Source organism: Trichechus manatus, unplaced genomic scaffold, assembly GCF_000243295.1.
Source record: "Trichechus manatus latirostris isolate Lorelei unplaced genomic scaffold, TriManLat1.0 scaffold00019, whole genome shotgun sequence".
Classification (NCBI taxonomy): Eukaryota; Metazoa; Chordata; class Mammalia; order Sirenia; family Trichechidae; genus Trichechus; species Trichechus manatus.
This window is the reverse complement of record NW_004443955.1, coordinates 17,041,624-17,069,422: the sequence shown is the minus strand read 5'-3', so window position 1 is coordinate 17,069,422 and position 27,799 is coordinate 17,041,624.

Genomic DNA, 27,799 nt, shown 5'->3' with positions numbered 1-27,799 from the left:
TACACCTCCACCAACTACCTCTGCTTCATTTACATCACGCTCTTTATAGAAACTCCAGTGTGCCGCGCTTTTCTGGGACTTTGGACATACCTGCAAGGCATCTTTACTCTTCTTAAGAGGACTGTTCTAATGTCATCTCCTTGGGCAAGATTTCCTGGTTGTCCATTGTGCTCCATAACACATTGTACCTGTCTAGGTAGGTAGACAGACAGACAAACATACAGACAGACAGATAGCTGGATGATAGATAGCTGTTGTCGCGTTGACTCTGACTCATGGCGACCTTCTATATAACAGAATGAAACATTGCCTGGTCCTGCATCATCCTTGCAATTGCCGGCATGTTCAAGTCCATCATTGCAGCTATTGTGCCAGTCCATCTCACTGAGAGTCTCCCTCACCCTTACTGGACATCTACTTCCTTGAACATAATGTCCTCCTCCAGCGACTGATCCTTCCTAATGACATATCTAAAGCAAGCAAGTTGGACAGTGTTCTGTTGTGATTCTTAAGGTTTTCAATGGCTAGTTTTCAGAAGTGGATTGCCAAGCCTTTCTTCCTAGTCTGTCTTAGTCTGGAAGCTCTGCTGAAACCTGTCCACCATGGGTGACCCTGCTGGTATTTGAAGTAGCTCCCAGCATCACAGAAACATGCAAGCCACCACAGCATGCCAAATTGACAGATGGGTGGTGCTATACCTCTGTGGCCCTTATTTAAGGATACTGTAACTATCTTAGCTTCCAGCCTCCCTACTAAATTCTTTGAAGGTAGCTATTATATCATATTTATCTTTTGATCATCTGGGTACCATTTAATCAGGGTTTGTTGATGTCTGAATAATAAATCCTTCTCTCGCCGCATTTGCTGAAGTATGTAAGTATCATCTACCCCTTCTTTTACTGTGGCTACATTTACTACTTCCACTGATAAAAACAGATGATGAGTCCCTCAACGGCAGGGACTGTATATATCATGTACCCTTGCACCTAGCAGAGAATGTAATGCACAGGAACTGCTCAATAAATGGTCACTGAATTAATGGGTAAAGTGTAGCCTTTTACATGCAGAATCTACATACAATGCAATGACTAAGTGGTAAGGTAAATCAAGCACAAGCTAACCCATTGCCCTTGACCAACTCGTAGCGACCCTATAGAGCAGAGTAGAACTGTTCCATAGGGTTTCCAAGGATCAGCTGGTGGATTCGAACTGCCAACCTTGTGGTTAGCAGCCGAGCTCTTAACTACTGTGCCACCTACCTGACTCCAAATAGCACATTTTTACATCATATCAGACAACCGAGGGTATGTTCTTTTACCCCAGGTGGTAACCGATCACCCTAAATGTATCTTGTAAAAAAACATGGGTTCACCTGGTGTGTTTCAAGCATTTATACTTCGGGTATATTACACATTAAGTAGTTGTTTCTCTGCTTTCCTGGTAATTTAAATCAATATATGTGATCAACATGTGAGGATACACAAATGACTTACATAAGAGCTTTTGAAACTCTGTCCATTCATTAGTGGAGCCAAGCCTGTAACTTTATTTCGTAAAATGCATATTTATATTTATGATTAATTTAAGAAAATAAAGAAAACATATATATGAGGGGAAATCCCATTTATTTCATGCCCAATCAAAGACAGCCTTCCAAAAGTGGTGATGCTGGTTGTTATGCTTTAACTTGAAAAGAAATGTGGGGAAGTCAAATGAGATTGTTTTCCCCTACCAATTAGAAAAAAAAAAAAAAATTAACCTTAATGTTGATGGAGAACAGATTTGTTCTGTTTCACTTTTGCTACATATGCTGGGAACGTCACTGGAGATGAAATTGTGCTGCCTCAAAATTCTGTCACAGGAAGAATTTACCCACTACCTATATTTTGACTTGCAAATAAATTTTAGTTAGCATTTGACCAAAGCTCAGATCTTTTCTAGTATAATAATATTTTTTGTAGAACTGAAAAATTTATGATTGAGGATTGCACCTCTTATTTCTGATACTTGGAATAATACAGTCCTGAAATGGAAGAAAGAGGGCTAAACTATCCATACTGTAAGACAGAATCACTGATAGTAGTGTTCTGTGACTGGGAAAATAAATGGTGCATCATCCACTAAAACAATTTTGAGAATTGACATCATTTGGTTCATTATTTAAAATTGTGCATGCTGAAGAATGACTTGAACGTTGTGCAAATTCTCGAATCCATCTTGATTTTATGGACACTTTGAAAATACTACCAGTAAGATGAAAAACTCAATTGTTCAGAATCAAACATGTTGTTAGTCCTCCGAGAAGTAATTTCCTCTTAGCTTTTAAAGAGTGGCAGAAAAAATAGACATGTTTTAAAAAATAAAAACTTTTAAAAGGGATTTTGTTTTTCTTCTAGCTTTACTTTTACCAAGTGTTTGAACAGAATAGATGTCTTCTTCATGTGAATTAATGCTGGATTAACATTGAGACAAAAATTGGAGCGGTGAGTTCTTTTAGTTTCAAATGTCCTAATTGTTTTTATGTTTGCTATTTGCTGACACCCCGAAGTGTTGGTAATATACCTACATTTTGAGGAGTAAGAAAACCAGGGTGTGGCCAAATACTGCCATCTCTATTTTTATCCATCTACCTACTGATAGATAGATAATAGATGATAGATAGATACATATTTTATTCTCCACATTTTTACGTTAGGAAATCTTCACCTACTTATATTTCCTGTACTGGGATATGGTCCACGAGTAGTTGAAACAGAAAATGCAGAGTGTTCTATGTGAGCCGACTCTAAGGATTTATTTAAATCAGTGTTTGTCAGAGTGGGGCGCAAGCACCTTAGAGGTGCCAAGAAGACCTACTGGAGTGTGAGAAAAACATATTAAAATGTGTGATTATTTTCTTTCTAATAAAGTTAAAAAAAAATTAATATGTGAATGAACACTAATTCCTCTCCATTTATCTATATGTCAGATCTTCAGCATCATAGAGGAACCCTGGCTTGGTGTTCAGTTATAACATATTGTAGAATATTGCGATTCACACACTCCTGGTTAAGTTCATGTGTAATATACAAATCTGGCTTCAATTAACTAACACAAAAAATGATTATTGTTGTTAGTTACCCTTAAGTCAGCCCGCTACTTGTGGCTGTTCCAGGCACAACAGAATGAAATGCTGCCCAGTCCTGCACCATCCACGTGATTGGTGGTGATAAACAGAGTTTTCATTAGCTAATTTTAGGAAGCAGATTACCAGGCATCTCTTCCTAGTCCATCTTAGTCTGGAAGCTCTGCTGAAACTTGTTTATCATAATAGCAACATGCAAGCCATCATGGACAGACAGGTGATGAGTGTGCATTGGCCAGGAATCAAACCCGGTCTCCTGCGTAGAAGGTGAGAGTTCTACCACTGAACCCCCTCTTACACACAAAATGGACCAGGGGCTAAAAAATGATTCCTTTGCAAAATCTGAAATTGATAAAAATAATAATGAAAGTTTATGAAAACAATAAGAAAAGGACAGAACTCTTCAACAGCCACACCTTCGATAAGGAGGAGATGGCATTTTGAAGAAGAACATTTGAAAATGTTTTCACTGTTATGCGATTTTGTTGTTCAAGTAATATGTGTGCACGTATAAATTTTCCCGGATCAGCCTGGTGGACAAAGAATTATACACATACATATGCCCAGGCATATACACACAGACACAAAACCTTGGAAACAATATTTCTAACCTCTTTAAAAAGTCTTTCAAATGACAGTTACAGTGGGTTTTGAACCTACTTATTGAGCATATAAAAATGCAACACCTTCTGATTAGTTTGCAAGATGAACTGATTGACAAAATGATGGGATAAAATTTTGTTGAATTTCAACAACTTTTGCATAGTTTATCGATGCTATTGAAAGAATGTGCCAAAAATTTTTATTGTGCTGAAAATATATATAACACAATATTTGCCCATTTAATATATTTATATGAACAGTATAGCAGTGTTGATTTCATTCATCATGTTGTACAACCATCATCCCTATCTGTTGCAAAATTTTCCATTACCATTAACAGACACTCACTGCTTCCTAAACTATGATTCTGTTTTCCTCCTCCCTCCCCTAGTGACTCTTAATACACTTCAGTCTCCATAAAAATGCGTCAAATTTGTGTAAGATCTTTTTCAACGATGACAACCATTATAACTGAATATTGAGATAAACTGAACTTAGAATCAAACCTGCAAATTTCTGTAGACTTTGAGAAAGAATATGTTTATGATAGATATCACATCAATAATAATTTTGGTGAATTCAAAATATTATATTGTTAATAAACAAAATAAATCCTATATCTCATCCTCTTTAATTCCTATTTCTCTATTAGTTCTCTAGTATACATGAGAACAGTACTGCAATTTTGTGGTCTATAAATAAATTCATGTACATATGCTAGGACTGAGTGAGTTGAGAATTCCCCAGGGCATCACAGCTTGGAATTGGATTATTATGCCTTGGAATATTTTACCTGACTTTTCATGATTTCATTCAATATTATGTTGGACACAAAACTTGGAGTTGATGTTAATTAACAAACTTTTCTTTAATGTATTTTACTAAAAGCAATGGTACTTATTTTCAGATAGCCACTGCTATTAACTTTTCCCATTAGTACTCTTAAATCAGATTCTGCATAGCACACATATTATTGTTAATTTAGGAGACATTAAAATGCCATTGTGGCTATTGATGCTGCTGTTTGTTCTATTCAGGTAAAACGTCCTTGTCCTATGTAATACATGTGATTTATTTACTATCAATACTATTAAGAAACTTGTTAGCAACAGTTGCATTTTTGCATATTTATATTAACAAAACAACCCAATATTTGTTCTCATCTCTTCTAATTGAACAGCACATACCTATGCCTTTTTTGCTTGTAGTGTGTGCCTGAATATTGTAAAACATGATTCTATTGATCATGTTAAGAAAAAAGTTGCAGTAGAAGCATTTCGTCCTAAAAGAATAATTAGATTTTTATTTTTATGTGTAGAGATTTATGCTATTAATTTGCTTAGAGAACATTACACAATCAGGGCAAAATATTGTTAAACTACGTTAATTCAGATTAATTAGGAAGAACAGCCTATCTGCTTTTAATAACTACAACAGAGTTACACAATTTCTCTTCAAAACAAGGCAACATCTGCTATTTTCTGATACACATAGTGACTTAAATTAGAGTAAAAAAGACTCTAAAGGGAGGGATTGCTTTCATGATTTTCAGTTAGCACGTACAAATAATTCCATTATTATATGCAAATTCATGTCTCTCCACTGTTTGAACATTTTCCCCTTGAATAAATATTCTTTCTACCATTTTGTGTACATTGATAATTCATCCAGCAAATTATTTTATGCAAAGATTTGTTTCAGTCCAACCACAGTCTTATTTATTATAAATTCTGGATTAAGTAAAGTACAAACTACTTAGACTTCGCTGAACTTCTCTCTTTAGTACAATAACCAGAGGATGTGAATCTTGAATTTCTGTGTCAAAGTCTTCCCAACTCCTTGATGAATGCAATGTTTCTTGGGATACCCATTACTCCTAGCATTACAGAAGTGGGGAAATCGAGCTCATTTTTCAGCTAAACTGCCTCTTTTTTCACTTTAGAAGATGGGTAGCCATGATGTCAGGAAGTGTAGATCTTAACAGGTCACCAAAGGCAATAGGTGTTGAATAAGCTGTTAAACAAGAGAACTGGGAGTCCTTTGTCATCATTCCAGGACCAGCATTGATTGACGGGAGCCGAGCTCAGTATTGGTTTTAGATGAACAAGACAAAGGCAAAGATTGAGAGTCACTGTTGAGGCTAAGGTTTAGAAAAGGTGGTTTCGGGAAAAAAAATGTCAACAAAATAATAAGGAACTTTGTCATTTCTCTCTTGCCTTTCCTGATGTTCAGGTTCACATCAAACAACCCATGCACTGAGCTCCTGCTTCACAGAGGAGGTTAAATCTTATATCCGTGTGATGTTTATTCACTTCTCTCTTACTATGGAAAGAAGAAGGCATAACCTCATCACTTACAGGATAATGAGAAGAAGGAAAACCAAACAAGCTGTACACGCTTTAAAAAATAATCTTGTTACCTCCTGCATATGAAGCAGGGAGTTTCCCCAAAGGAAGGAGAGTTCCTCCCTATGGAACTCTACCAGGAAGAAGTGCTGGAATCACACACAAACCAGTACAAGGATCCGTGCAGAAGCTGTTGCTCCATACAACAGATTATTGGTATTATATATTTGGTATAATTCAATTCATTGCATTACAATATGTACCACCATAACTTTTTTTGGGTGGGGGGAAAAGGGAAGCAGGATCACTCAATTTAAAAAAGGCCAAGAGTGGCTACATCAGCAGTCATACCAGGGCCAGAAAGGTCACCCTTGGCTGTTCAACATCCATCTCATCTCCTCCTGAATGTTTCACACCATATGTGACTTGTTTCCTCCCTGGAAAATCTGACAAAGGATGTGTGATGGAAAGTCTTAGGTCCAGTGAGGCCTGTTACTGCCTTTGGGATGCATTTCTCCGAAAGCACTGTTGGGAAACTCTCTTTAGACTTATATCTGCTGGAAACTATCTTCCCAGTAGATGTGGCATTATGTAAACTTGCTGTTGTCATTGTTAGTTGCCATCGAGTTGGCTCCAAATCCTGGTGATGTCATGTACAATAGAACGAAAGGTTACCTGGTCCTGCACCATATTCACAATCACTGATATGCTCAAGTCCATTGCTGCAGTCATTATATATTTTGAGTGCCTCCCAACCTAGGGTGGTCATCTTCCAGCACTATATTGGGCATTATTCAATTGTGATCCATAGGGTTTTCACTGGTTGATTTTTAGTAGATAACCAGGTTTTCCTCCTATCTGTCATAGTCTGGAAGTTCCACTGAAATCTCTCCACTATGGGTGACTCTACTAATATTTGAAATAGCGGTGGCATAGCTTCGACATCATAGCAAAACACAAGTCACCACAGTATGACAAACTCACAGGAGGTAGTGGCATGTATACCTAGGTGTAGACTATACAACAGTGAGTGAAACACAGTTGAATCTTGTCTTAGTTATCTAGTGCTGCTATGACAGAAATACCGCAAGTAGATAGCTTTAACAAACAGAAATTTATTTTCTCACAGTTTAGGAGGCTAGAAGTCCAAATTCAGAGTGCCTGCTCTAGGAGGAAGGCTTTCTCTCTCTGTTGGCTCTGAAAGAAGGTCCTTGTCTCTTCAGTTTCTATTTACTTAGAGATCCCCATGTGGCTTGGCATCTATCTTACCTTATCTCTCCTCTCTAGCTTGCTTGTTGAATATTTTTTATATCTCAAAAGTGATTGACTCAATACACACCTGTCATGGACTGAATTGAGTCCCCCCAAAAAATATGTGTATCAATTTGGCTGGGCCATGATTCCCAGTATTGTGTGATTGTCCACTATTTTTCCTATGTGTGGTAAATCCTGTCACTATGATGTTAATGAGATGGATTAGTGACAGTTATGTTGAGGAGATCTACTAGATTAGATTCTGTCTTGGGCCAATCTCTTCTGAGATGTAAAAGACAGAAGTGAGTAGAGAGCTAACCTCATACCACCAAGAAACAAGAGCTTGGAGAACAGTGCTTCTTTTGGACCCAGGGTCCCTGCACTGGGAAACTCCTTGACCAGGGGAAGATTGATGACAAGGACCTTCTTCCAGAACCGACAGAGAGAGAACGCCTTCCCCTGGAGCTGACACCCTGAATTTGGACTTGTAGCCTACTAGACTGTGAGAGAATAAATTTCTCTTTGTTAAAGCCCTCCACCTGCGGTACTTCTGTTACAGCAGCACTAGATAACTAAGACAACACCCTCCTCTAATTCCGTCTCATTAACGTAACAAAGACAACTCATTCCCAAATAGGATAATAAACACAGGCATAAAAACGTAAGGTAACCTGTTGCCGTGGAGTAGATTCTGACTCACAGCGACCCTATAGGACAGACTAGAACCGCCCCATAGGGTTTCCAGGGAGTTCTTGGTGGATTTGAACTGCCAGCCTTTACGGTTAGCAGTCGTAGCTCTTAACCACTACGCCACAAGGGTTTCCAGCCATAGGCTTAGAGGTTGGGATTTACAAAACATACTTTTGGGGGATACAATTCAATCCATAATAAATCCCTATCAATTCCTCCGCTAACACACATTTTCTTGCCTGATTCTCAGTTGGAGTGTGCTTACACTAGCCTCCTTCAGGAATTTTAGGTAGGAAATTCAATCTGCAACTCAAGAAGAAACCATATGCATTTTAAACATTATGTAGTAGCCACAGTCTGTATTGATTGACTAGAGCTGTTTAAATTCCAGATTATCATTAGTTTAGACTATTTCTTGGCTCTATTACCCTTAAATTAAGTAAAGCTGATAAGCAAAAAAATATATATATATATTTTAAGGACTTGGAAATTGTTCATAAAATTCCAAGTCAATGCTTACAGTTCTAGCCCTGAATGCTTTAAAAACAAGAGGGAAAAGCAGTCAACATTCTGCGCTGTTCCCTCAGGCAGCTCCCTCAGTGCCTTCAATTTCTGACCTAACTTTCTTCCCTCCTTCCTTCATGCTCTCAGGATTCCACTGAGGCTTCTCCACAAACAAGCACTGCCAGCCACTGAAGCTTAAAATATTACTAGTTTGTTGGAATTTAAAATTTGGCTTCTCAATCAAACTAAAGAAATGCTGTTTGAAATTACTGAACACTCGATAAATTTATGCAAAAGGAATCAAATTTAGAGTCTACTTAATAATGTAAAATTAGATCCATCATTGCTCTAAATTCATGACTTAGTTTTCTATATTACTAAGCTACACAGCTGTGGCTCTCGCATGACTTGACGTATAAAAATGTACAGTCATAGTTAAACACGTGGGCTTTGGACTCGGTTAAATTTGTATTTAAGTCCTGGAACTCTATACTTCATAGCTCTTTGATCCTGGACAGCTCACTTAAACCTCTTTAAGGCTTGCCTCCTTTACCAGTAAAATGAGGGTAACATATATTCTTGTTAGAGTTGTTGTGAGAATTAATTAGGGCATAGCGTAAAATATTAGCACACTTCTTGGCACAGAGTATTATTATTTTGAGAACCGGTAAACTACCTGAGAGGATTAGAAATAACTCTTCGAGTCCATGATGAATTCATGATTACATCCATTCATTCTTTTATACATGCATCTAAATATTCACACATTTACCCAACAAACACATTTTATTGTGGATATTGTGCCCCAGGCCCTGTGTTTTGTGCTAGGAGCAAAAGTAACTTAAAGAGGCTCCTGAATTTCCTATAAACTTAAAACTTACTAAAAAAAGTTTTACCCTTTTTTTTTCCATTTGTGAGACACTTCAGAAAGTTTGATTATTCAGGAATTGATGAAGTTTTAGAATCACCAATGTATTGAAGATGAGCTTTGCTCAGATAAGAGGTTTATGAATAATTATTTCAAAGATCTATAAAAAATAAGAAGTCTTTTCTTATTTTCCAACAAATGACAGCTGTAAATCTTGCTTTCCCCCTAAAACTATCACTGAAAATTGGTAAATTCTCCATATCCAAAATAGATTTACACGTGAATAGCACTGAGACTTCCACTTCTGGGAAGATGGGGTAGATGGACTTCTCCCTATTTCTCCCCTTAATGCATAGTAACCCTGGTAAAAAGTTGTATATTCCTTTGGGGAAAGTTCAGAGAAAGGGTAACGGTAGGATAAGATAGGTGATAGATCGATAGATCGATAGATAGATTTATCAAAAGGACTTACTTTAATATGATTGCAGGGTCTAGCTAGGCAAATTTAAAATTTGTAAAGCAAGCTGTTGGGAAGGGCAGGCTGGAAAATCAGGCAGATGCTTATGTTGTAATCCACAAGTGGAATTTCTTCTTCCTCAGGGAAACTTCAGTTCTATTCTTAAGGCCTTCTGTCTGATTGGATCAAGTCTACCTGAATTATCCTGGATAAACTCATTTACTTAAAGTCATGCAGCAAAATAGACTATACCCTTCCCCAAAAAAATAACCTCAATAACATTAAAATAATTGAAATTATGCAGTGTGTTCTTTGACCCAGTGCAATCAAACTGGAAATTAGTAAGAGAATAGTAACAGCAAATACTGCAAACACTTGGAAACTAAACAACACGCTTCTAAATAATCCATGGGTCAAAAAAGAAGTCTTATGGGAAATTAAAAAAAAAAAAAATTGAACTGAATAAAATGAGAACAGAAAATTTCAAAATTTGTGGGACACAGGTAAAGCAGTGCTGAGAATGAAATTTATAGCACCAAAAGCTTACATTAGGAAAGAAGAAAAATCTCAAGACAATAATCTAAGCTAGAAAAAGAGAAAAAGAAACCTAAGGCAAGCAGAAAGAAGAAAATATTGAAGAGTAGAAATAAATGAAATTAAAAAAATAATAAAGAAGCTGGTTATTTGGAAAACAAACAAACAAATAAACCAAACCCATTGCTGTCAAGTAGATTCTGACTCATAACGACCCTAGAGGATAGAAAAGAACTGCCCCATAGGGTTTCCAAGGAGTGGCTGGTAGGTTCAAACTGCTGACCTTTGGTTAGCAGCCAAGCTCTTAACTGCTGTGCCACCAGGGTTATTTGAAAAGGTCAATAAAATTGACAAACTTTAGCAAGACTGACAAAGAGAAAACAAAAGAAGACACAAATTACCAAAATCAGGAATGAAAGAGGAGTTACCACAACAGACCTTGCAGACAACAAAAGGATAATAAAGAAATACGATAAACAACTCTACACGTATAAATTTGACAACTCAGATGAAATAAGTCAATTTCCTGAAAAACATAAACTACCACAACTCATTTAATATTAAATAATTTGAATAGTCCTGTAACTATTAAGGAAATTTAATTTATAATTTTAAAACTACCCCCAAAAGATTGCTCTAGGCCCAGATGCTTTCACTGGCGAAATCTACCAAACTTGAAAAAAAAAAAAAATTCACACTAATTCGACACCTTTTCTTCCAGAAAATAAAAGAGTGAGGGATACGTCCCGATTTATTTTATGAAGTGAGTACTACCCTAACACAAAACTAAACAAAGACAATATGAAAAAGAAAGGTACAGTACAATATCCTCATGAATATAGATGCAAAAATCCTTAACAAAATATTAGCAAATAGAATTCAGCAATATGTAAACAAAATTATGAACCATGACCAAGTGGAGATTATTCCTGGATGCAAGGCTATTGCAATATTTGAAAGCCAACTGATTTAATCACATTAATATGGGAAAGAAGAAAAATCACATGATCATATCAATCATATAAAAAAGACATTTGACAAAATTCAACACTTATTCATGATAAAACTCTCAGAAAAATAGAAATATAGGGGAACGGCCTCAACTTGATAAAAAACATTTATAAAATAATTTATAGATAACATTAAATTTAATGATGAAAGACTGAATGTTTTCCCCTTAGTATAGGAAGCAAGTAAGAATGTCTACTCTCACCACTCTTATTTAACATACTGCTGAAAGTTCTAGGCACTGCAATAAAGCAATAAATAAATAAATAAAAGGCATACTGATGACATGATTGCCTACATAGAAATTCCAAAGAATCTGTAAAACAAATAAATATATAAATATGCTAAAAATAGGTGAGTTCAGTAACTGTACTGCAAAAACACAAGATAAATCAATTTTATTTATATGTATTAGCAATGACCATATGGACACTAAAATTAAAAACAGTACAATCTACAATGGCTCCAAAAGTGAATTATATTTGTGTAAATCCAACAAGACATGTTCAACATGTGTATGCTGAAAACTACACAGGACTGAAGAAAGAAATCAAAGAAGGTCTAAATAGGTGGAGAGGCATGACATATTCATTCATTGGAAAATACAACATAGTAAAGATGTCAATTATCACCAAATTATATTCAAGTTTGGCACAACTCCTATCAAAATCCCATCAATAATTTTTATAGCTATAGCAAAATTATTTTTACAATTATATATGAAAGCAAAGGAATTAGAATAGCTAAAACAATTATAAAAAAAGAATACAGGGAGAAATCAACCTAAGTGCTATCAAGATTTATTATACAGCTACGGTAACCAAGACTGTGTGATATTAATGGAGGTACAGGCATAGAACACTAGAACAGAATAGAGGACCCAGACATAGACCCACAAAAGTATGTTCACTGATTTTTGACAAATGCGCAAAAAAAGAAATTCAATGAAGGAAAGATAAGAACAGAGGAAATGGTGCTGGAACAACTGAACATCCACAGGGGGAGAAATGGGCCTCAACCTAAGCCTCATACCTACACAAAAATTAACTCAATATAGATCACAGATTTAAATGTAAAAACAATTAAACTTTTAGAAAAGTATATAAGAGACAAATTTGGGGACCTAGGGCTAGGCAAGGAGTTCTTAGTCTTGTCACCAAAAGTATGATCCATGAAAGCAAAAATTGGTAATTGGATATCATTAAAATTAAAAACTTTGACTCTCTGAAAAACCCTGTTAAGAAAATGAAAGGCTAATCTATAGACTGGGAGTAAATGTTTGCAAACCACTTATATAAAATAGGACTAGTATCAAAAATGAAAAATCAACAGTAAAAAAGTGAGCAAAAGACACAAAAGATTTCACTGAAGAGAATACACAGATTACAAATAAACGCACGAAAAATTGTGCAAATCCCACTTCTAGGAATATACCCTAGAGAAATAAGAGCCATCATAGAAAGAGACGTAAGCAAACCCATGTTCATTGCAGCACTATTCACAATAGCAAAAAGATGGAAACAATCTAAATGCCTGTCAACCGATGAATGGATAAACAAATTATGGCACATACACACAATGGAATACTATGCAATAATAAAGAACAATGATGAATCCCTGAAACATCTCACAACATGGATGAATCTGGAAGGCATTATGCTGAATGAAATAAGTCAGTCACAAAAAGACAAATATTGCATGAGACCACTATTATAAGAACTCAAGGAAAGGTTTACACACAGAAAAAAGCATTCGTTGATGGATATGAGGGTGGAGAGGGAGGGAAGGGAAAACCACTAATTAGATAGTAGACAAGTGCCAACTTTGGTGAAGGGAAGGATAATACACAATACAGAAGAAGTCAGCACAACTGGCCCAGGGCAAAAGCATAGACGTTTCCTAGACATATCCAAACACTTTTGAGGACTGAGTAGCTGGGACTGGGACCTGGGGACCATAGTCTTGGGGGACGTCTAGGTCAATTGGCATAACAGTTTATAAACAAAATGTTCTACATCTCACTTTGGTGAGTAGCATCTGGGATCTTAAAAGCCCGTGAGTGGCTAAGATACATCTATTGACCCCATCCTACCTGGAGCAAAGGAGAATGAAGTAAACCAAAGACACAAGGAAAATATTAGCCCAAGGGACTTAAGAACCGTTATGAACCAGAGACTTCACCAGCCTGAGACCAGAAGAACTACAGGGTGTCTGGCTACCACCAATGACTTCCCTGATACGGATCACAGTAGACAGTTCCAGACAGAACAGGAGAAAAATGTAGAACAGAATTCAAATTCACATAAAAAGACCAGACTTACTGGCCTGACAGAGGCTGGAGGAACCTCCGAAACTATGGCCCCTGGATGCTTTGCTGAGCCAGAACTGAAAACTTTCCCAAAGCTCACTTTTCAGACAAAGATTAGACAGACCTATAACACCAAAAATAACATATGCGAGGAACATGCTTTTTAGTTCAATCAAATATACGAGACCAAATGGTCAGCTCCTGTCCAAAAGCAGGACGAGAAGTTAGGAAGGGACAGGAACTGGACGAATGGACACAGGGAAACTGGAGTGGAAAGGGGGAGTGTGCTGTAACATTGTGGGGATTGCAATCAATGTTGCAAAACTATATGGGTATAAAATTTTGAATGAGAATTTAACTTGAGTGGTAAACTTTCACCTAAAGCACAATAAAAAGAAATTGTGCAAAATCATTATCCGTTAGGAGAAAGCAAATTAAAATCACAGTGAGATATCACTACACACTTACCAGAATGACTGAAATAAAAAAATAGTGAAACCGCCAAATGCTGGTGAGGATGCTGTGAAACTGGATGACACAGGTGAGAAAGTAAAATAGTAGAGCAACTTTGGTAAACAGTTCGGCAGTTTCTTAGAAAACTAAATATGCTACAACCATGTAACTCACCAATTGCACTCTTGGCCATTTATCCCATATATGTATGGCATCTTTACTCTTAATAGCCCCCAAATGGAAACAACCCAGATTTTGCTCAGTGGGTGAATGGTTGAAAAGCTGAGGTGCATTCATACCATGGAATATTATTGAGAAATAAAAATGAATGAACTATTAATACTGGTGACAATCTTGAAGAATCTCCAGAGAATTATGTGAGTTGAAAAAGTCAATACCAGAAGTTTACATGCTGTATGATTCCATTTATAGAACCTTCCTGAAATAACAAAAATACGCAAATAAAGAGCAGGTTAGTGGTTGCCAGGAGTTAAGGTGGAGGCAGGACGGAAGTGGATGTAGTTGAACAAAGGCAACAAGAGGGATCTCTGTGGTGACATAGTTCTGTATCTTGATTGTATCCAATGTCAATGTTCTCGTTGTGATATTGTTCTTTAGTTTTGCAAGATGTTAGCCTTGGGGGAAATTGGGTAAAGAGGCACAGGATCTCTGTTTTATTTCTTACAACTACATGTGACTCTACAATTATCTCAAAATAAAAAAATTTGATTAAAACATGTGAGTGAATTTAAAAATTCACTTTGTACTTGAAAGAGGAACAATGCACTGTGGAATGTATTCAAGTGATCTCTAGGTGTGCCACTTACTACTGACTCAGTGTTTTAAACGTCCCATTACTGTAAAGACATTAGACACGGATAATTAACGAAATCAATCATAATTAATTCCTTCAGTGTTCATATACTCATAGTATATATTTCCCAAGGAGGTTCAGTCTAATTTGACATTAATGGAGATGGAAAATAGTAAAATGATTTTGAATTTATAGACTAAAGTACACTGATTCTACATAATAAGGTTTTTTGTCATTGAGAGGTACTTGTGGCTTCATAAAGCAAGACTGAGAAGTTCCAGTAGTTCACTGGGATCAGTTCATCACAGTGATGAATTTTATATGAATGGTATAGGCATATCAAATAATATTATTTTGCTATCTTGGTGTTTCTAAGTCCAGGCCATGGCTAGACTGTGTTTCATGACATATTACGAGTATAAGAATGGTACTGATTTCTTTTAATTGAAGTATAAGTTTCATAGCATGAAATAAATAGATTTTAAGTGTGCAGTTGGATCAGTTTTAACAAATGCATGCTCCCACGTCATCCACAGCTTTTATGGAGACACAGTGCCCTTGCATCACTCCAGAAAGCTTCTTCAAAGCCCTCTCCCCCAACAAAACAAAACAGCTACTTATCTCTTTTCTTTTTCACCGTAGATCAGCTTTGCCGGCATATAAATGAAACCAGCTTTTTGTCCTCAGCATCATGTTTCTGAGTTAAATCTATTAGTTCATTATTTTTATCGTTTAATAGCATTTTATTATAAAAATACAACAGTATTTCATTGTAAGAACATGTCTATTTTTCTGCTGATGAATACTTGGCATGTTTTTAGTTCAGAGCTATTATGAGTAAAGCTGCTATTAACATTTTGTACAAATATTTTGGTGAACATATGATTTTGTTTAGTAGTACCTACTGTATACTTTTGCTGAGTAAATGTATATTTAACTTTATCAGCTGTAGCCAAACCGTTTCCAAAGGGGTTGAATTATTGTACATTTTCACCAGTACATTATGAATGTTCTTAGTTGTTCCACATTCTCACAAATTTTGGGTTTTTTTTCAGTCATTTTTAAGGTAGCCATTCTATTCGGAGTATAGTGGTATTTATTTGTTGTTTTAGTTTGCATTTTCCTGACCGCTTATGATGTGAAATTCTTTTTAATGTACTTATTTATCATTCATATATATTCATACATATGAATATATCTTCATTTTATGTATTCATATATCTTCTTTTGTGTAGTGTCTAAGTCTCTAGCCTGGTTTGTTTGTTTAATTCATATTACTTGTGTTTTAATTATTCAGATGTAGAAGTTCTATATATTTTCAGGATGAAAGCCTTGTGGCATTTGTAAGTCTCATTAAACATTTTTAAATTAAGATGAAATCCAATTTATTAGTTTTTTTCTTTTATGGGTAACAATTTCTGAGTCCTTCCAGGAAATCTTTGCTTATCCTAACCTTGTGTAATTTTTTTTTCTTTTTGAAGTTTTGTAGTTTTAACTTTTATGTTTAAGTCTATGACCTATCTCAAACTAATTTTGCTAGATGGTGTGAAAAAGGGATCAAATTAGGTTTCGTTTTTTGATACGAATATCCAGTTCTCCAGCATTGCTTTATGAAAATAATTTCCTATCCCAAATGAATTGCTTTGGCATCTTCATCTAATATTAATTGCCCATGTAAGTATAGATCTGTTTCTAGACTCTATTCTGTTCCATTTTAAACAACTTTTCTGAGGTATAATTGGCATACAATCAACTATATATATTTTAAGTGTACAATTTGATATTCTGACACACACATACACCTATTAAACCATTGCCACAATTAAGATATTGAACATATCCGTCACCCCAAAAGTTGCATCTTGTTGTCCCATAATCCCTCTTCACTTTCACCATTGTGCTACCCTCCCCTAGTTCCCTACCGCTACTAAACTGCTTTCTTAACTTTAAAGATTAGTTTGCATTTTCTAGAATGTTATATGCATAGAATCAGGTAGCATGCATTCCTTTATATTTGGCTCACCATAATTGTTTTTAAGATCATCCATGGTCTAGCGTATATCAATAGTTGGTTCAGTTTCATTGCTCAGTAGTATGGTGATACCTGTGAGAGCCGGAACTCGCCAAGACTGCCTTATTTTTCCAGGTCACACAGGTTTTTTCACCTTTGACAGGGTGCAACCTTAGCACTTTTCTATTGCTCTTTATTAGCAGAAAACGTTGGAGTTTGTCTTCTCTGAAGGTTTCCTCCTGACACAGATTCTGGTTTTACTGTATACCATTGTATAGATATACAGTGCTGTGTTTTACTTTTTTAAACTGTTTAATCTAATCAACTGTTGAAGGACATGTGAGCTGTTTCCAGTTTTGGCTTTTACAAATAAAGCTGCCGTAAACACCAATATACAGATCTTTATATGGATATATGCTTTCATTTATCTTGGATAAATACCCAGGAATAGAATGGCTACATTATATGTTAAGTATATGCTTAATTTTTTTAAGAAATACTAAACTCTTTACAATGTTAGATTCTAAAAGTGTTGAATTTTACACATTTAATTGGAAGCTGTCCAGTGTGTGAATTATATCTCAATAAAGCTGTTTTAAAAACACCTTTAAGATGACAATCGTCCCTAAAATGTTCTATAGATATAGTACAATACCTATCAAAACCCAATAGGTACAAACTGTCAAGCTGAGCCTAAACTGTTTTTGTGGAAATTCAAATAACCCAGAATAACCAAAATGATTTTGAAAAAGAATAGAACTGGAGGTCTGACACTACTTGATTTCAAACTTAAGCTACAATAATCAAAGACTGTGTAATACTAGTGTTAAGAATAGAGATATAGATCAACAGACTAGAGTTGAGATTAAACCCTAGACATAAACCCTAGAATATTATGTTTATGTTTAACAACGTTGCCAATGCAATTCCTTGGGACAAAGGATAGTCTTCTCAACTAATGAAAAACACAAAACCAAACCTGTTGCCTTTGAGTCAATTCGGACTCATAGTTACCCTATAGGACAGAGTAGAACTTCCCCACAGAGTTTCCAAGGATGTCATCTTTACAGAAGCAGATTGCCAGATCTTTCTCCTGTGAGCAGCTGGTGAGTTCAAACTGCCAGTCTTCCAATTAGCAGCTGTGATGGTTAAGGTTGTGTGTCAACTTGGCTGGGCCATGATTCTCAGTGACTTGGCAGTTAAGATGTAGTTTGGCAGTCGTATAATGATGTGGTCACCTCCATGACAGGATCTGCTGGAGTAACCAATCAGTTAAAAGGGCGTTTCCTTGGGGGTGTGGCCTGCATTCAATATAGGTGGATATTCTGTCAAGGCTTGCGAGCTTTTGCTTGCTCTGGATTCTGTAGCTGGCTCCTGCTCATCTGACCTCTGGTTCTTGGGACTTGAGTTAGTAACTTACCTGCTGTTTTGCTTACTAATCTTGGGATTCATCCATCTTTGCAGTCTCTGAGCTAGAGCCCTGCAGTCTGACTTCCTGATCTTGGGTTCACCAGCCCCTTCGACTATGTGAATCAGGAGAAGCCTCTAGCCTGATCCACAGACTTGGGATGTTCCAGCCTCTACAACTGCATGAGCCGTTTTCTTGATATAAATCTCTCTCTATATATACATTTATATGCTTTACTGGTTTTGCTTCTCTAGAGAATCCAGTCAAAGACAACAGCCAAGTGCTTAACCACTGTACCATTGGGATAATTGGCTATTTGATTGCAAAAATATGAACTTTTGTCCATATTCATACAACAAACATATGAAACAAGTTAAAGTGGATGATAGATCCAAATATAAAACCTCCAGAAGAAAGGAGAATAACTTTTTGACCTTAGATTAGGCAATGATCTTTTAGATATGACATTAAAACCTGACCCCTAAAAGAAAAAAAAAAATGGTAACTTGAACCTCATTAAATTAAAAACCTTCTGTTCTTCAAAAAACACTATTAAGAAAATGAAAACACAAGCCACAAACTGTGAAAAAAATCTGTAAATCATATACCTGACAAAGGACTTTTGTCCATAATACATAACAATTTTTTACAACTAAAGAAGATACAATCCAAATTAAAAATGGACAAAATATTTCAATAGACATTTCACCAAAGAAGACATAAAATGACTTATTAGTATATGAAAATGTGCTTAATTTTATGTTATTATGAAAATGAAAATGATAATGAGGTACTATGTTCATAGCTAAAATATCATAGCAGTGTTATTTATAATAGTCCCAAACTGGAAATTACCCTAATGTCCATGAATTTGTGAATGAGTAATCAAAATGTGGTACAATATAATTCAGTAATACAATGGAATGAAATACTGATACATGTCAGACATCAAAGAACCTCAAAAACATAGTAAGTAAAACATACGAGAGACAAAAGACATGCTGTATGATTGCGGTTATATGAAATTTCCAGAAAAGGTGAATCTTTTGTTTGCTTGGAGGTGGGAGGAGGAGCAGGGTTTGATTGCAGACAAGGAACTTTTTGTGGTCATGGGAATGTTCTAAAGCTGGTCTGTGATGATTGCCCATCTGTATAAATTTACTGAAACATTGAATTTTTCACTTACAGTGGGTAGAATTTATAACATAAATTGTATGTCAAAACACTGGAGACTCCAGTGTGGGCTGGATTCACATAGAATCTAGGTGACTATGGGATAACTTCCTTAGCCACTTTCTAGGAATTATGCTCACTCATTACATTATTAGCCAAATACTTCCAATAACACAGTTACTTTTCATAGCTGAGAAATAGTTAAAATTCTGTGTGTGTTATAATGTTGGAGTTAAGAAAACACTTAGGAGCTTTTATTTATTTATTTTTAATTCTTATAAATTATTAACAAGCTGTTAGAATTTCTGTAAATATTAAGACAGCCAGTTCAGGACAAACTTATCTTAAAGTGACTTTTGAAGTTAGAAATCAAATCAAACCCACCATATTTTGACTCTAAGGAGCCACCCATTGTATGATGTACCATTACTGTATAAATAAGTAAAAAAGAAAAATGCTCCCTATTAAGTTATGACATGCCTTTAATAGTAGTATACTTTCTTATCTGTGACACAGTGAAATGTGAAGAAATGGAAGTTTTCCTGCTGATGAAAACTTGTAGTAATTGGAGGTTTCCATGTCTTTTGCACTCTCCTTTCGTATATATTTTATTGCACACTATTCCAAATGAGCACCATTTGGGTTTGGAAATTACAGCTACTATTGACTTCAAGTGAATCAAATTGAGCATCAGAGTCTTCCATTTGTACAAAAATATTATATTTTGATATCTTGGTAATAAGAAGGACCATCTTATAGTACAGTTTTTGTTTTTTTTTTTTAATTATCTGTGTATCCTCTTCATCTATCCATCAATTGAGGTAATACTATAAAAATAGAATTTCCATATGTTACATAAGTGAGCCACTCAGTTGGATGTATTCGATTGCTATTGGTGATGAAATTATTATTTAATCACTGTCAACTGTGCTTCAAAGATTACTACTCAAGAATCCTAGAACACGGACAGGCAATGGTAATTTATTAATCAATTCTATAATACTGCTCAGCTAAGCATAATTTCCCGCAATTAAAATAAATTAAATAGCTAAACCTGGAAGGGTATATTTGTAGCATTAAGAATTTTGACCTTATATAGAGGTTCATAATATTCATGCCCAGCTAAGAGAACTTTTTCTGGAAGAAGAAAGGTTATTTACTGCAGTATAATTGGCTTTATAACAGTATTATCTCTAAATAGCTACGGGACCTCCTCCCTCCCTCACTTCTTTCCATTTTTCCTTCCTTTTTCTCTCCCTCACTCTTTCTCCATTCTTTCTTACACCTTGTCTCCCCCTTTTCCTACATCCTACCCTTCCATTGCCCCTGGCTTCTTCCCTTCCTTCCCTTAATTTGGCATAAACAGAATATTGTTTGCTAATCTCCCTTTATCTTTCTTTTGGAGACTCTTAATAATAACTTTTTAAAAGGCTTCACTTTTCCTCACAGTTTTAGGGTAAGCTTTATTCACTTGCCTGAGAATAAGAATTATTGGTTAATCCTTAATTCTCTGAGCAAAAATAGATTTTTTGTTTGTTTGCTTTTTGGTTGTGATTTTTGTGATGGTGGAGAGGCAACTTTATCTTTGCCATTTAGGTAGAGTCCCTATATAGAGAGTACTTTGTGAAAGTCACCTATTGGATGTGTGCCAGTGACAAACTTCCACACCGACTTAATGAAGGATTGGTGGTGCACCTGTTAAGTTCTCGGCTACTAACTGAAAGGTTGGCAGTTCAAATCCACCCAGTGGCTCTTCAGGGAAAAGACCTGGTAATCTGTTTCCATACAGAGTCCAGCCAAGAACACCCTATGGGGCAGTTCTACTCTGTCATATGGGGTCACTATGAGTCAGAATTGACTTGATAGCACCCAACAACAACAACAAAGATTACCTAACTAGAGTTAGAACCTTTATTGTAACCTTAAATTATTTTGTTAGATGATTGGATAAAAGACACATTACGAGCTCAAACCAAACATTGCAGAAGCAAAAAGAAAACATGCTTGTCCCTTTAACCATCAGAAAGTGCTCAACAGTCAACCCCCAAATGCCTATAGGCAAACTCAACCCAGACACCCAGGTCTACTCTCCTCTATGGAGTGCCAGGCTATTTATCTGAAGATGGGGCCACCTCCTTCAATGTACCTGCTTAACCTATAATTCACTCCCTGGTGCAAGGTTCATTGTTTCACAGTCCTAGATAGCTTTGCATAATATTTAAGGCCTTCTTGTGCCGTTTTTGACTTTCCTCTTGCCTGGTAGAGAAGATGGCAGGCGTTTTTTTTTTTTTTGTTTGTTTTTGTTTTTTTTTCCTATCGAGAGATCCCAATATCCAGACACCCTGGATAGTGAGAGAAACTTTGCAAGAAACGTAAGCTGTGAATATGTAATTGTAGCTAAATGAAAGCTGTTGGGTATTAAGCACGTTAGTATTGCTGCTTTAGAGAAATGGGGAATACTAATATACAATAGATCTGTTGAAAGGACTGCTGTTCGTTTGTGGACCCAATGCATGTCAGCATGGAGATCTGTGCTGAGGACATGGAGGAAGTTGCTAATGGGGATGGACAGAATCTCCAGGCACACCTAGAGCGCCAATGTCTTACAGTCATTATTGACTCATGATAGGAGAGTTTGTTGCAAATTGCTACTTCATTAGTTGGGAAACAATTCTAATTGTATCTTTTATCACTAAAAATGAATTTGGATCCTATTTATTGATAGGTAAAATTTCCATGAATTTCCCACAATTTACAAATCCACTGGTTATATCACACAGCATGCTCTCAATGAATCAAGTAAATGTAATGAGAATGATAAAATAGTCACTGGATACCAAATAAGAATGCTGTAAGAACTAGACAACTTTAGAAGATTTGTGGCTAATGCAAATGGTTTGAGCTCAACCATTAACTGAAAGATTAGCAGTTTGAAATCACCCTATGTTGCCATGGAAGAAAGGCCTGGCAATCGGTTTCATAAAGATTACAGCCAGGAAAAACCTTATGGGTCTCGATTCTACTCTGTAACACAAGGGGTCAAAATTGACTTGATGTCAATGTTTTGCTTGTGTGTTTGTTTAAGATTATAACCTGGCTTGATTTCTAGATAAAAAGTACAAGAAGGATTTTGTTTGAATTCCAACATGACCACTTACTAGCTGTGAGATGCAGGGCAATGTTCTAGACTAACAGGGTTCAATTTCTTCATCAATATAAGGGGAATAGCACTATCTTTACTTCTTTAGAATTGTTGTAAAGCTGAAATGGGAACAGGTAGTTAGAATAATTTGTAATCTCTGAAGTTTAATCCTGTATAGTATTCACAAAATACTAAAAGTAGCAGTAATCTAATAGTAACGAGGAAGTGGGAGATAAAATGAAAATGTATTGAATACATTCTACAAGTTATGCTCATATATATTACATAGTTTAGTTTTTAATATTATGAAAAATTAGAGATGTTATCAAGAAGAGATGGAATCAAGAGGTGAACCCAGGTTCCTTGTATTAAAAGCTAAAAAATTCATTCAACAATGTATTAAAAAAATACTCTTGTATGTATCCACTTTCTATGAATGGATGGCCTTACAGTTGGTAAAGAAGGTCTCTGGTATGTTAAGAGATCATTGGGCTACCCCTTAATGAATGGTCTTTGGTGGAGAGATGCAGTGGGATCCTGTGATGGTCCCAGGACCTCCCTTCCTCCCTATGTGGGACCTTCTTGGTACAGAACAGGCATGTGATGAGGGAGACTTGGGTTTGGATCCAGTAGAGATTCCACCTTCCAGGACGTGAAACAGCTTCAGAGCCAATGGACTGAGTGCATCAGCTGAGTTAGAAAATATCTTTAAACCATATCCTAGAGAGCCTAGATTCTCCAGGAAAAATAATAGTAATAATAACCCACATGCCATGGCCCATGTTCAGAACCCAATTTAAACCTGATCTTTTCAAAATACTACATAGTCCTCTGATGCATATTCCACTGTCAGGATCGTAAGATACAAAAGAGGACAAACTAACAGAAACTCATGTTATCACGGTAAGTCTACTGCATCTCTTGGGTCCACAACTCACCCCAGTTACTAGCGATTTTTTCCAAAGATGTGAGCAAGAGAATTAAAAGGAAGAAAGAGCAGGATCATAGGAGAGTAACAGATGGGTATGACTATAAGAGTGAAAGGCCACTCTTAGAGCATTATATGAGTGAAGTGCAGCTGGAATGGAAAGGTCTCAAGCCACGTGACTCACATCTCCGCATAACATTTCAGAATGAGCAGATGCTTGGTGTGCCTCAGATATTATCATGGATGCAATTGTACGTTTGAGGAGATAATTTTCTCTCTCATATTTTTATAACCTAGAATATTTCACTCCCACTGAAAACTGGAGGGCTCTGCTGGAAGTCTGCCGGAGAGGACAACCAACAGGAAGAGTAATATGTTACAAGATCAAAGGGGAGAGAAAGAAATAGAAGGAATTAGAGAATGATTCTTTTTCTTTTTTTTCTGTGGAATTATTGGTTTTTCCTGACACAAAGGAGGGCGCTTTGTCATAGTTTTCTTTATAACATTGATAGATTTCTTGTTGAGTGAGTATTGGGTTTTAGTTAAACATGACAGAAGCAGAGATTTATAGGCAATCGCCTCAGAGGCAGTTTGAAAGGCCCCATAATGCTTCAGGGCACAGATGTGTTTTCAGTGTTCACTTCTGCTAAATAACCAACAATTTCTTACACTCCACCCCTTTGCTCTGATTAGAGAGCTCACCTTGAAAAATGAAGTGTACTCCTGATGAAATTCAAAGCAAAGGCAGGAGAGAGGGGTGGAGGTGGAGGGGGGGTATTTATTTTTTAATTTCAACTTACGTATTCTCAGAAAGAACCGTGGTATTCATCCTGTCCTTGTGTTTTGTATTATATGGAAAGGCAATGTTCTACATGATGAGTTGTAATCAAAATTCCATTACTTTTCTCCCTTACTCTGATAGCTCTAGAGAAATTCTGCGTGTGTGTGTGTGTGTAAATAAACTTTTCTTGATGAAAGTAAAGATACTGAAGGTAAGGAACTGGCATTATCCATATTCCTAGGACACAAACCAAACTCTATGGACGTAAACATATCACTGACTTCTCTCTCTGTCCACCTCCCCCACTTTGTTTTCTCTCTCTCTCTCTCTCACATGTGGTATGTACAATCATTTATAGTTTATTTCACTCAAAACACATCAAGAGTTTTACCATGTTATTTTATATCTTCATTTAATGGCTACCATAATTTACTCACTCTTTGAATCTCAGATTCTTTATGTATTTAATTTTTCACAATTTTGCATAACACAGATATGAGCATTATGTGCATAGCACTTTTTTCTGCATTTAGTATTATCCCCTTATTCAAGTTTCTAACAAGTACATTAAGTGGGTATGAACATTTTAAGGACATTTGATCCATACTGACAAATGGTTTTGCAAAAAGATTTTATCAATTTACATCCCTTCCAACAGCTCATTTTGCCATACCTTCACCAGCAATATTTTCAGATTTCAAAAACTTTTGGCTCATTTGTGATTAAAAAAGAGAGAGAGAGATATTATTGTTGTTTAATACTTAAAAATAACTGATGAAGCCGAATAAACTCAGTTTTATTAATCATTTAACAAATTGTTCACCTTCCATGCTTTAGCAAAATCTTAGTGTTTATTTTTAATTACAGATTTTATGTATTAAAGATACTGGCACAGTGTATCTGAATATTTATTTGCCAGATCCTTTTGCCTTTAAATTGGTTATTTTTTAAAGGCTTGGTTCATATGCATCTATATTAAGATCAGACAGAAGAAGAAGACACAGAAGCACAGGCTTAGTATCATCTTGTTTAAAATATAATAAGAATCCTTGATGTCCAGCAAAGACGAGGCAAAAGAGTTCAGTAACTGCCGGCAAAGGTGGTAGAGGAGGAAAACGGATGGCCTCTGGTTCAGGTAAAGAAATAAAACCAGCACAGCCGCACCTCCAGACCCAAACCGTAAGCTTCGGTTCCTGCCATACTCCTTCGAGTGCCTTTGAGTTAGGTTTATCAACTTGTGGAGAGCAAACAAAAGCTAAAGTTTCTACTTTGTTGTATTATTATACTATTTTTCCTTGGTGTCCTTGGTGGGAAAAAAGAAACAATAGTTTTGTGTTCCCCATGTAACCCTAAGAGTGTGTAAGAAGAGGGAGTAGGTGAGAGTCTTCAGCTCCTAGGAGGCACGTTGCTCTCTCCAAAAGCATCTTCCTTCCCTTCACCTGAGCTTGTCAGCAGCCATCTCAACACGTGCGGCAGCCCAGCTCAGCTGGTGGGGAAAGGCCAGACATGGTGAACCGTGCTAAGTGGGAGGACATTCCCACACTGTACTCACGCAGATTCCGGCACATTTACCTTGTCTGGGAGCCTGACCGTAGCAGAGACAATGCCCAGTGTCCAAAAGAACAGTCTCCCAAGAACATCAAGGCTGTGCTAGAATCTACTGTTTTTCTTTGTTTGTTTCCATATATCTATGTATATATATAATTTAGATAGTAAAAATGGAAACATGTTAATAGTTGCTCACATGGGCTACTTTCACACACACACGAAGAAAACAAAAACAAAAATCCTTTGCTGTGGAATCAATTCCAACTCACGGTGACCCCATGTGTAACAGAGTAGAACTGAGCTCCATAGGGGTTGCTTGGTTGTAATCTTTATGTAAGCAGATCGCCAGGCCTTTCTTCTGCAGCACAGCTGGCTGGGTTTGAGCTGCGAGTCTTTAGGTTAGTCAAACCAAACCCGCTGCCATCAAGTTGATTCTGACTCATAGTTGAGCACAAACTGTTTGCATCATCTAACCCATTGTCGTCGAGTCAATTCTAACTCATAGTGACCCTATAGGACAGAGTAGAACTGCCCCATAGGGTTTCAGTGGAGCTGGTGATGGATTCAAACTGCTGACCTTTTGGTTAGCAGCTGAGCTCTTAACCACTGTACCACCAGGGCTCCTATTTTCATAAAGGTGTCCTCTGTCTAGGCCTTGTACATTTATTTGCTCATTTAACAAATATTAGTCGAATGCCTGCTGAGTACCAGGCACTTTGCTTGGTTCTAAGGATGGAATGATTAACTAACTTCTAATTCTAATTTCTCTCTATTCATAGTTGTGATGATAGAAGGAAGGATAATTGAAATGTTTTCTTTTATTTAGAACTAATCTTTTTTTTAATGTTCTGTCTTCCAAACACTCAAGATTCTTCTCGTTATATTAGATATAATTATTTAAATACAGTTTGTTAGATGATTTGTCCAAGTAGAAAGATAATCTAAACTCATGAAAACTCTCTGGGAACATCTCATAAACCTGAACTTATATCATGCATGCCTGGAAAGAAATGTTTGACATATGCAAAATTTGTGTTAACATCACCAAAACCCACCAAAGCCACTTCTCCTTGTTAGTAGATCACCACTCACCTTCTGGTCTCTATATATCAAGGCCTGAGCCACTGATGTTTGCATCTAAACAAGTCTGTTCTGAGTTGGGCTGAACAGGTAGGACAGTAGACAGCAGCCAGGTAAATACTAAATGTATTCTGGACTCCCAGCCTGATCTATATTTGGTTCTTTGAGTGATTTCTGATAGTAGGCTTTTAGATACATAGTTTAGCGCAACACTAATCTTATTATGAATCTATTAGTTTGTAAATACTAACGTAGTTGAGAGGAGAAGTAGTGGTTCAGTGGTAGAATTCTTGACTTTCAAGCAAGACACCAAGCTTTAATTCCTAGCTAATGTACCTGAAGTGTAGCCACCACCTGTCTGTCTGTGAAGACCACCTGTCTGCCTGTGAAGACTTGTGTGTTGTTACCATACTGAACAGGTTTCAGCAGAGCTTTCAGATTAACACGGACTAAGAGGAAAGGCTTGGCAGCCTACTTCCGAAAATCAGCCAATGAAAATGCTATGGATGCTAACTGTAGGATCCTGCTGTGGATGAGGTTGCCGTGAGTCAGGGCTGATTCCCCTGCAACTAACAACATCGTTGGAAGTCAGTGGTTAAGAGCAAGGATTGTGTAATCTGAAAGATAATCGGTTCAAATTTTGACAACCACTGGGGATAGTTTTGTAAACTTTGACAAGCCGCTTGGTCTCTCCCAACCTTCAATTTCTCTTATGTAAAAGGGATGCCAATGCCTACTTCATAGGACTGTAGGAAGAACTAAGCAA